Below are 12,515 nucleotides of genomic sequence, written 5' to 3'. Positions count from 1 at the left end.
AACACCTTGCTTGTCTCATTGGTCTTAGAACAGAGGTTGGGGGCGGGGGGGGCCTAGGTCACTAACAGTTACATTCAATGGCCACGGAAATAAGAGCTGAATAAAAGTACATTTTGCTTCATTACGATACTAAACCACTACAGAAGGGAACAGATTAGCCCAGTTGGTTCCCTTTGCAACTCCAGACAATGGAAATGCAAGAAAGGGCACATTATATTCAACCAAGCTGCATTGCTACTAGAAATAAGACTACACGTGACATTTTTTTAGACCTTTTCAATCATGGAAAAAATACCAATACTTTTGAGACCACTGTTTCTTGACAATAACATGAATTCATCATCAACCAGTTCACGCTTTTTGCAGGGCATACGGTCCGCGAGTACCAGCGAATGGCAAAAAACCCATCAAACCCTCCTGCTAGCTTGACGTTGACATACTCCTCCGAGTCCGGATCAACTTTGCAATAAAAGCGACTTTTGTAATTATGACCGTAATTTCCTGATTATAAACCACTACTTTTTTCACACGCTATGAACCCTGCGACTTAAACGATGATGTGGCCAAAGGAACTGCAGTTCCCATGATGCTTAAGTGTGCCGTAACAGGAAGTAGTGCATTTTCGCTGTAGAAGCTACATTTTGAAGTCTTATGCAACGACTGTGTTTTGAGCTCACTGCCTAATGAATGATCATGTAAGATGATCGATGAACAGCTGGAACTGGAGTGATGATGTAGCCTTTAACCTGGTCATCAGGCTAGCACTAGAGGCTAGCAGGCTGGGGAAGGGTTTTTCCCAAAATAATCCACACTGTTTGCCTGTTGTAATTCCAGCAACAATTTATGATACTTGTGATAAAAAAGGAAAGTGGCGTGTGTGACGTCAGCTAGATACTGTAGAGTTGCTGAGTGTTAGCATGGCTAGCAGTGTGGAGAGTGCCTGTGACTGGCGTGAGTTGTGGCTGACAGCAGCTCCTGTTTAACTGTTCATTGCACCATTGCAGTAGTATTCTGCTACACTGGCGACGATAGCCAATAGACCATAGCCGACGTAGGCCCTGTCCACACGGGAACGTTCCTGGGATTTTCTTCTTTTTTTTTTTTGCCGGGTTGAAAAAAAATTGCATACACACTGTGCTGGATTAGTAAACAGTCGCATTCAGACGGGAACGGATCACTGGGTGAAAATGGTGTAAAACACAAGGAACACGTGTGGCGCTGTAAACGGACGCACAGACAAAACTACATGACACACCAAACCACCGAAGAAGAAAGAACGCATTCGCATATGTCTGTCGTCTTCCGCTTTCCAAGGCAAGTGGAATTACTTCTGCAAGTCATTTTTGAGAATACGACAACAAAATATCAGGAGAATGTCGAGTGGGGTGAGTCATGTCCGTCCAAATATTCAGATATTGACCTCATGTAATAATTTATTTGACAAATAATAGGCCATAGTCTACCACAAAACAGTGATCATTTAATTAGTTCTTTTTTTTAATATATAGCGAGTATTGTATTTATATTATTGAAGTATTGAAATTACTATTCTGTTCAGCTCGCATGTCAAGACATGACGGCATCGGCAAGGCATTGCTTCTGGACAAAACGTGTAAGTTTACCTTTTTTAAAGTACCGGTTCGGTCACTGCATTAAGCACCAGTACCGATATGTCACCGGTGTCAGACAATACGTAAACAATACCCAACAGATGGTAAATTACATGTGTTTTGTGCAGGAAAAAAAGTACCTATTTTTGCAGAAGAATGTCTTTTTAATCCGCAAATTTGTGGGACCGTGAACGCTGAAATGCGAATGTACGGGGATCCCCTGTAGAAGTTCGCATAGCAGGTTTGAAAAAGATGTTTTCTTTATTTCTCTCAAGCTGCCACGCCTTCCCTGAAGTCCCCTCACACTCTGAAAAGCCCTCTGATGCCACACGTAAACAGGTATTTTTAAAAATCACCTACCTTCCCCACTCCCGTGTCAAAACGTCCACACGCAGCAGATGAGATCCAAATTAAAAACCTAGCCATGGGCTGTCAAGTGCCAAGTCAAACAGGTACATATGTAAAAACACTTCCGGAAGTGAAAGCGAACCCGTGCCCATGTGACTACAGCCCTCGGGTCTGTCAACACACAAACCCCCGCCAATTAAACCCAAGTGACCTGCATGGTTGCAGGTTGACTTTCTTTCACAGAGCCACGTTTGCATGCGTAAACAATCGTTGTGTTCCATTCCAGTGAACCTGTGAACACGTGACAACAGTAGGGGTGCAACGATTCGTTCACTACATCAATGCATCCACTTACATTCCTACGATTCAACGACATCGATCTGGGTTCTCAAGTTTCCATTCAAGACGACATGTACAGTACATCGATCGAACGATCGATCGAACAATATGCAAAGTGAGGACGTTTTGTACGCCTCTGGACGGTAGTTTACGGTCCAGTAGCAGTGACGTCATCACCCAGGGCGGCGTGTCCAGGTCAAAACACATAAGTAGGAATGTTACAAATACAATTGCCGTCTTTTAGCGATGCAAAGATTTAACATCGTGCGTGGGGACGTTCTTAAAAATGCAGTTTTTGTATATGATATCGGGTGTATTTTCATTCGTATACAGAAAAGCTGTTGCATTCGCATGTCCTTGTTCTGTTTTCCTGCCTTCTCCTTGTGTTGCGTTTTCTTAGATCCCCTACTCTCAGCTGACTCCTATTACCACCTGCCTATTTATGCTTAGTGCTGCCAGCTGTGAGACACCGGATTATTGCACCCACTACCACAAACTCTAGAGCTTCGTCTCGTTGGCTGTTCCGTCTACGCTTCTTGCATTGCGCCTCCAGCAGCTACCTTCCTCTGCCAGGTTGACGTTTAGTTTCTCATGCTGTAAATGTTCACCATCGCCTTTTATTAAAGCTTTTTGGTCCATTAACACTAGAACTCATTCATTTTCATTGTCATTTTGACTGTTTTCAAAATTTCCAATGTCATAACTTTGTTAAAAAAAAACAAAACCTATGTACCCATAGGACCCTGACTTTTCCTAAATGTGTGTATATTTTATTCTAACATTGTTTTATCATTAAAATTTCAAAACACAAAAGAGATCTGAGCATTACTACCTCGAATGACCATTGCAGTCAAATTGACTCCATGCTTTTTACAGGGGGTGTCATATTGGGGAAGGGGAGAAACATCACCACTGATAACTTCTTTACGTCCCTTGAACTTGCCAAAGCACTAAAGGCCCAGAAAACCAGCCTGGTTGGTACGGTAAATAAGAGCAGATGAGAGCTTCCTCCATCTGTAAAGGAGCAAAGGGCCCTGCACGCTACAGAGGTGCTGAAATGTGACAGTGCAACCCTAACAGTCTATCAATGCAAACCAAGGAAAAATGTCTCCATTCTAAGCGCTGTCCACACAGCTTTCAACATCACAAGTGACCGCAAGGCTAAACCGGAGACCGTTACATGCTACAACAGAACCAAGGTTGGAGTAGATGTGCTTGATCAAATGGCGAGGAAATACTCAGTGAAAGCACCTACACGAAGATGGCCATTGGCGATATTTTATAACATTTTTGACCTGGCTGCCATAAATGCGTCGATCCTGTTCAAGAAATGCACCAATGAGATGATGTCACGGAGGAACTTCATAGTGCAACTCGCAAAATGAACTTCGCTCCAGACACATGACGGCAAAAGCCAGACAAATGATGGTGCGAGAGCCCCAGTTGGAGCAGCAGAAGATGGAGAGGAGAAGGCAGTGCCAAGTGTGAAGAAAGTGGAAGAAAAACAAAGCAAAGGATACCTGTGTCAAATGTCACAAGGTAGTGTGTGTGAGCGGCACATGGAAGGTACAGGTTGCCTGTGTTGACTGTGAGTGATTGTGAGCCATAAGCAAAGCAACTTGGCATTGTAACAGAAGAGTGTCTTCAGCTGGCTGGCAGCCACCACAGCATTTTGGAATGTTCATAATAGTTAATAATTTTCATTGTTAAGGTCGAATGATGACACCCAACCTATTTTGAAAGCAGGATACATGTGTTTTTATTTCACAGAGAAAATGGTTGCAGTTGGAGTTTGCATGTGTAATTGCAGAGAAGTTATGTTGTGCCAATTCAATCAAACACTCAATCATTGTAGTTTTCATTTAGTGTCCTGATGTGTTTTTTACCTATTCCACCAATTTATTCTTAGATCTTTTTAATGATAATCCAAATTATATACAAAGAGTCAAAATGACTGCTATGGTCATTCTAGTAGTTGCAGAATTCCGGTAGACGGAGTATTAAAGACTCCTACTACTTCCACAGCCTCTCGCCTCTGCATCTGGGGTCCAGACACACACAGCAACGTAACAGAATAATCCGGCCAAGGATTATGGACCCCGCGGACCCCCTTAAACGAGCGCAACGCCTGGGTCAGCAGGAAGAGCAGGTCGGCGCGCTGGGCGCCTGCGTAACCAACATGGCCGAGAGACAAGACACTCAGTTGGAAGCCCTCGAGGCCCAGATCAACACCCTCCTGTGGCTTTTCAACTCAGCGCCGCCTCCACACCTCTTCCTGCCACCGACACAACTCCATCGCTCCCCGACCGTCCCACGGCCCCTGATGCTGGCTCGCCCGCTATTTGCCCCTTGCTCTCAAGGCCTGAGCGTTTTTCGGGCGACACTGGAGATGTGCGCTCCTTCTTAACACAGTGTGAGCTGCACTTTGAGCTACAAGCCAGCGCCTTCCGCTCTGAACGAACCCGGGTGCCGTTCGTCACCTCTCACCTGTCTGGACGAGAAGCTGCCTGGGCTAAAGCTGAATGGGGGCGCCAATCCTCCATCTGCTCTTCCTACAAGTTTTCCAGCAGACGCCCCCCGGGCCGAGAGACCCCTGCAGTTTTTCAAAGTCCTATCAATGACATTCTTCGCGATATGCTCGGCCGATATTTATTTAGATGACATTTTCATTTTTTCTGCAACCCCGGAGGAGCACATCCAACAGGTTCGCGTAGTTCTTCAGAGGCTCCTCATGAACCGGTTATTTGTCAAAGCAGAAAAATGCATCTTTCACTCTTCTTCAGTTTCCTTCCTGGGGTTCATTGTGGAGAAGGGGCACCTCCGAGCCGACCCTGCTAAGATTCAGGCTGTGGCCGAGTGGCTCGCTCCTATAACAAGGAAGCACCTTCAGAGGTTCCTGGGCTTCGCTAATTTCTACTTTATTAGCAATGAGAAGCCACAGACAAGAGACACCAGGCACCAGCTCTGGCTCAGCATGTCAAGTCCAGCAGCCGCCTGCTCATCAGGCAGGAGTGGAGGACTTTGTCTGCTACAGGTGCCTCCAGGGACCACAGGGCTGTCAACCATCTACGAGACTGCTTCACCTTGTGGATAAACAACTACATGCGTCACGATAGACACCGAAGGAAGAATTAAATCAAAACTGTGAGAGATTTCTAGAAAGAAACAGTCACAAACAGTTTTTCAATGTTCTCAGTAAGGATGGTCATTCAGGAAGCAAAATGGGGTGCACTTCTACACTGAAACCAGCAGAGGCGCTGTTGATTCATTCCCAACCCAACAGTTCGCAAAAGCTAAAATGGTGCCAAGCAAAAAAAAGGAAATGTTACAATCTTGTTACACGCTAACATCAAATCTAATGTGTAAAATATCAAAGATGTTTCGAAATACAACGTGTGTACAGTCACCGCTGTATTGTGATGCGAATGTCGCTCCCTCGCTATCTCGGGTTTTTAATTTTTTTTTTTTATTATCTATGAAGAAACGATTGCTGTTTCAAAAAGAAAAAAGTTGTAATTGTTGAACTGTGATGAAAATGAACATCAATTTGGTGGCATAAAGTTGAAAGATAAAAAATAATAAAATAAAATTATGAAAAAACAAACAAAACAACCAATAAAGCTGTAATTTTTGGAAAATGAGGTTGCAGAAAAAGTTTTTTACAATTTTTTACAAACAATTTTATTTATAGAGCGCTTTTCAAACACTCAAAGACTTTTTAAGAGAAAAACGTCATACTTAGAATATAAAACATGGAAGAAAGTCGAGAATAAACTCGTAATATGAGGAAAAAGAATGTCATTTAAGTAGTATGGACTTGAAATATTATACCCCCTAGTGAGGAGAAGCGGTAAAGAAAATGGATGAATGGAGTTGAAATAGTAAAGAAAAAATGTGTTTTTTTTTAGCAGTAATATTCTGAGAAACAAACTAAATGACCAAAATAAAGTTGCGATATTTGGAAAATTAGGTTGGGGTAAAAGTGATCAAATATTATGGGAATGAAGTCAAAATACTTGTTTTTTTTAAAATATAACTTAAAAAATATAACTTCTTTGTGACAAAATATGAAAGTGTATAATTAAAAAGTACAATTAACATGACAAGCGTGTTTTGGGGATGAGGGAGGAAGCCAGACTATTTCCAAAAACGGAAAAATCTGCAGTAACAACGTCGAATTGTGAAGAAAATTCATGTCATTTTGGCAGCATAAGTTTGATACATTAAAGAAAGAAGATGTTTTTGTTGTTTTTTTAAGTCGGAAAAATATGAAAAACAAACAAAATAACAAATAAAGTTGTAATTTTTGGAAAATTAAAGTTTTTTTGAAAAAAAAAGGTTCAAGTGCTACAAGAGGTCAAAATATCAAGCAAAAAAATACGATATGAGGAAAAATAATGTCATTTAAGTAGCGTGGAGTTGGAGAAAATAATGGAGAAAACAAACGTTTTGTGGTTGACAGTAATGTTATGAGACATGACGTTACATTACATTATTACATTATTTTTCACACTGCATGGGGACCGAGCCCAGCAGATATGCCATGGCTGAGATCGAGTGAAAAAAAGCTTCTCCTCTCATTCCGTGTGGAAGTGGTAAGTTTTTGGCTTCTTTATCCTTCTTTCCCACTCTTACATTCCCTTTCTTCTCCACTCCCACACTTTCTTAAGTTTCGAATAAGCAAATTGGAGAGGCCTACTAGTTAGCTAGCTTGCTATGCTAGCAGCGGCCGTCTGTTATGCCCCAGCAGTGATCCCGTAGCCCAGGGGTCACCAACGTGGTGCCCGCAGGCACCAGGTAGCCCCTCACAACCACATGAGGCGCCCTCAAGCCTGCTTTCCATTCAGCTTTTCAGTTAATAATGAACACTAAAAAAAAATGCATTCTGAAAAGCAAAATGTGAGTTGTGGATACCAGCATGTTCTTACTGTTCTGGTAAACCAAGCATATTCGGTTTGTATGGGTTGAAATAAGCTATAAAAATAATTGTTACAAAAATGAGTAGCTCTTGGCCATTTTCATTTTGTAAAAGTAGCTCTCACAAGAAAAAACGTTGGTGACCCCTGCCGTAGCCCATATTCATTTGATTAATATTGAATCCTACTCAGCGGAAATCCACGGCACGAGCTGTAAAAAAAACTCATGCTCATTACTCGATATAACAGTCTGACTCACGGTGTCATCTTACAAACAACATGAAACTCATCACACAGCAACTTAACACACGAAAGGTACCTAGGAAATACACATTACATGTGCCAGTATGAATTAAAAAAAACAAACACCAGCTATTTTAACATCGACCCATAATGCATTACTGCCAGAAGAGCAGTTCATTGGAGGACAAGCAGCATAGAAAATGGTGGATGGCGCTGCAATGCTGCCTCTGTCCACCGAAGGGAGCCTGAGGAGCCCAGAGGGAGGCTGACGTCATTGCAGCACCCTACTGAATGCATTGCTCAGACGCAATGCTTTGTGGGAAAACTTGAAAAGATTTTTTTTTCATTTCAAACACATATTGGTACATGTTTGTATATTTCTGAGGTATACATTTTGAGTGTTATGTTGCTGTGTGATGAATTTAGTGCTGTTAGCAAAGTATTCTTGATAAAATGACACCGTGAGTCACACTGTTATTTTGTAATGCTATGTATAATGACCTCATTCAATACTCATTCAATACCAAAGATGTATTCAAACGTTTTTATAAACCCGAACGTCCAAACCCAACAATGTATTTATACGTCTTTTACGTTTTTTTTGCACCAGAGGCAAAAAAAGGAGATGACGCATCGCATCTCCCCACTATTGGATTTCACTTCAGAGCAATTTTAATCCATAAAAACGGCCAAAAGGTGGCAGAAGAGCATTTGACAAGAGCTCGGCTGGGATCATGTGGACGGAAAAAACACACATGAGAAGGAGGAGGAAGTGAGAGCATGTGGGGGAGAAGGTTACCCATTGTAGGGAAATTTTAAACACATGCACATACACGCGTGCACACAGATATTTCCAAATGTGTAAATTGTAAATAGTTCATGGTGTCATATTTGTAAATAAATTGTTATTTTGATGTAAAACAACCCATTTTCATGTTGTTTACATTTGTGTCAAAGTGAAAGTTATGCTTGAAATGTATCTTTTCACAAAAAACTGCTTTTGTCCCTTTTTTAGTCCGGAACTGATATTTTCCTGAAACTTGTTCTCCTGCTGATTACTAAAGAACGGAAAAAGGTAGAAACAAACTTTTTTTTTGATGAAAGACCAGAGTCTAATCTTTCTTTTGGTAGTTCCATGTTTATATAGCCATACAACACAATATATCAAAATAGTCTAAAATGGCTGCCACTGAAGGGGTTGTCTTTTGAAAAATGGCTGGGATTGAATGAGTTAAGCAGCATGGAGTTGAAATATTACAGAAAAAAAATTATTATTTTTTTTAAGTTGTAATATTCTGAGAAACAAACTAAATATTCTTGAAATATAAACATTACTTCTTAATATATCTACATGTGTTGGTTGACAAAATATCAAAGTGTACAATTGAACAGTACAATTAACATAACATGCATGTTTTGGGGCTGTGGTAGGAAGGCGGACTATTTCCAAAAAATGAAAATATAGTAGTAAGTAGAAAATAAGAAAAAATATGTACAAAATATTAAAAGTTGTAATCTAATGAGAAGAAGTCGGAATTTTACAAGAATAACGTCGAATTGTGATGAAAAATAACAACATTTTGGCAGCATAATGTTGAAATATTAAAGAAAAATTATGTTTTGTTTTTTTTTAAGTGGCAATATTTTTGAAAAACAAACAAATAAAGTTGTAATTGTCGGAAAATGAGGCTGCGGAAAAAGTTCAAATGTTGAGAGAATAAAGCCAAAATATTGAGAGAAAAAAAGTCACATTCTAACGAGGAGAATAAAGTCATAAAAATAAAAATAATGTCATTTAAGTAACACCGAGTTGAAATATTAAAGAAAAAATACGTTGTAATATTCTGAGAAATAAACTAAATAAACCAAATCTGTCATTTTTGGAAAATTAGGTTGGGGTTAGAATTTATAATGGGAATTTGTTGTTGAAATATATCAAACTTGTTAGCATACCAACATGTGTTGATTGACAAAACATCAAAGTGGCAAAGTTGCATCCTTTCATTTTTCAGTATGCTAACCACTCGGACGCCGACTGTCATTTTTAGCACGCTTACCTTTAGGGGTACAATGTAGTGATGTGCGATACCACTGATTTCGTTTCCGATCCCATACTGGATAAAAATCGGGCTGGTATCAGCGATATTGATCCGATCGCGATACGTTGCAAATTCACCTAATGTTTCTGGTAAATTTTAAAAAGTAGTGTAATTCATATCATAGCATAAAGAATACAAATTATACAATACAATAATTTCATTCATTTATTTAAAGTAAATTAATAAATTTATTATTAATGTAGTCATCTATTTAGAGAAAAACGGAGGATGACATGATATAAAATATGTGAACATGGTATTTTAAACAATAAAAAAAGAAAATAGGTAAAATAATAAACTATTAAAATAAATGATGCATCATTAAGAACTACTTGAAGAACAAAAACATTAATAAAATTCACACATGGCTCCATTTGCGATGGGTCAACGTTTCAACAGACAAACGTTGCAGACAAACATGACCTCTCATGACTGAAGTAGTGAACGTATCGATATTTTGATTTGAGAATCGATTTTAGAGGATGAATACCTTGTATCGGAAGTATCGATATTTCGGTATCGATCCACACATCACTAGTACAACGGCTTGTCGTTAGTATGGTAAAACGCAGGGGTGTCAACACTTCTTGCACCGAGGGTCGCATACTGAAAAATTAAAGGATGCGGGGGAAGAGGGCCACCTTTTTATATTTAGAAACATTTTTTAAATTTTGTCAAAAAGCTGTAAAAAAAAAGTTGTATATTTTTAAAATTAGTAACAACATTTATTGCTGTTTTTTTTGGTTGAATTTTATTTCAACAAAATAAAATAAAAAATAAAAATAAAATAAAATAAAATAAAATAAAATGTCAGCCACAAATGGCGCGTGCGCCACAATTTGGAATACATATAAGTATGTCATATGAATATATCGAACAATTAATATAATAATATATAATATATATATACAGTATATACTTTTTTTTATTTTGTCAACATGCTAAAAAAAAAGTTGTATATTTTCATAATCAGGATCAATATTTCTGCTGGGTTGTTTTTGGTTGAAATTTATTTATTAAATTTTTATTTTAATTCAAAATTATTAGTTTTAATAATTAATTATTAATTATTTTAAATTGCATTTTTTAATTTAAAATTTTTATTAATAGAAATAGTAAAATTAAATAAAATTAAAACTGTCAGCCGCAACTAGCCCCTGTGCTACACTATACATACTGTATATAACATGTCATGTGAATATATTGAATAATGAATATGATAAAATATCATATTTGTACATTTTTTTGTCAAAAGGCTAAAAAAAATGTTTTTTTAAATATTTTTAAAATTAGTATCAACATTCCTGCTTTTTCTCTTTACATTGTGCCTTTTTGCTCTATTTTGCCAATTTTTGCTGTTTTTTTTTGGTTGTATTTTATTTTGACAAAAAAAATAAAAAAATTTAGGTAAATAAAATAAAATTCACAAATTAAGTGTTGGCCGCAAATGGCCCCTGTGGCACACTTGGGGACACTCATTATATGTACTGTGAATATACTGGATAAAGAATATAACAATAACATTTAGACATATTTATTATATACATAGTTGTTACATATAATTTTTAAATTAGTATCAACATTCCTGCTCTTTCTCTTTATATCATGCCTTTTTGCTCAATTTTTGCTGGGGGGGGAGGGGGGGTTTGGTTAAATTTTATTTCTACAATTAAAAAAATGAAATGAAATGAAATGAAGTGTCGGCCAAAAATAGCCCCTGTGCCACACTTTGGAAACCCCTGGTAAAAAGAGGGTTTTCTATATTTGAAAATGCGACCTTGTCTAACAATTAGTCCTTTCCATGAGTGTATATTGCATGCTGAGGGACATAAACTGCCGCCTGTTGTAACCCATTTCTGACATTGGAACAAAGAATACAACACATTAGCAGCATTAACAGTCCTTATTAGGTCACCGCTTCCGGCCAACTTTGTCCTCGTGCGAGTCTTTCGCAAACATTTTGTTTCTTTTCCTACCTCTTCATAGAAAATGGCCTCAAATGACACTCGTGTCCCTAATTTGAAGACGCGTGCCATGACGTCAGGGTGTACACACTTACAGTTAGCTCGTCGGTGTCTTACCGGAGAAGTCCAAGTGTCCTCCAACTGTGGAATATGTCCACACGAGAGCTTCCTCCGCCTCGAGCCAGTGGCGTGTGGTCCTGCCCGTCCAACGTCCCCTGCGTTAATGTCATGTGTTCCCCCCCACCACCACCTTTTTACTCTATGGCGGCTGTAATCTCCTCCAAAGTGGGATGTGAAGAGGACAGAGGTCCGCCTATCGCTCTTACACACGCACGAAGGACCACTCCAATAATACAAAAAAAAAAAAAAAGATGATTGTTGAGAATGTTGATGGAGGACACGACTACCCCGCCTCCCCCCCCAGCGCCCCTCCACCCCTCCCACCTCCGTTTGCCACGCGCGCCTTTCTAATGGTTTATCAATGCTGATCCTAATGACACGTTGATGTAGTTGGCAGGTTGGAAGGTCGCCAAATCGTCTAAAAATAATTGGTCATAACGCGCGAGGCAACGTGCATTTCATTAAAACTTCCCCTTTAAATCACCAATTGCGACGTCTTGATGTGCTACGCAATCAACAACGTGCACAGTGCCCACCCACACGCCTCCTATGCACGCGCCCTATGTGTTCCATTTCTAGGTCATCATGCACGCGCAGCTCCAGGGATTTTTATTGAGTCCGTTCTCTCAGCTCGTCAGGGAAAACACGCACCTGCAAGGATAACTGCATCCCCACCCCCCATCACGGAGAAACATGTGACATGAAGCATGCTCATTAATGGTCAAACAACTCATGAATGAAATAAAGAAACATCACACATCTAATTAAAAAGTAGGGGTGCACAAAAATTATCGTTCTGATAATTATCGGGCCGAATTGTGACGTCATTCCAATAAATCAGGTAACATTAAAAAAATAGCTCCGATAACTGATAAT

At 39.3% G+C, this 12,515-nt stretch overlaps 1 protein-coding gene across 3 annotated transcripts in view; it reads right to left on the bottom strand.

Moving 5' to 3' along the window:
• The window catches only part of LOC129186036 (sodium-coupled neutral amino acid transporter 3-like), a 60,095-nt gene extending 47,809 nt beyond the window's left edge, over positions 1 to 12,286 (bottom strand). The window contains exon 1 of one of the 3 annotated variants that reach the window (XM_054783839.1): positions 11,637 to 12,286. The gene's annotated coding sequence lies outside the window, so the exon portion shown is untranslated. Of the gene's footprint in view, positions 1 to 11,614 lie in introns of all 3 variants that reach the window. The other 2 variants (XM_054783838.1, XM_054783837.1) reach the window with 2 other exon arrangements.
• Between the last annotated feature and the right edge of the window lie 229 nt (positions 12,287 to 12,515).

Source organism: Dunckerocampus dactyliophorus, chromosome 8 (assembly GCF_027744805.1).
Source record: "Dunckerocampus dactyliophorus isolate RoL2022-P2 chromosome 8, RoL_Ddac_1.1, whole genome shotgun sequence".
Lineage (NCBI taxonomy): Eukaryota > Metazoa > Chordata > Actinopteri > Syngnathiformes > Syngnathidae > Dunckerocampus > Dunckerocampus dactyliophorus.
This window is presented reverse-complemented; position numbering and strand designations above follow the sequence as displayed.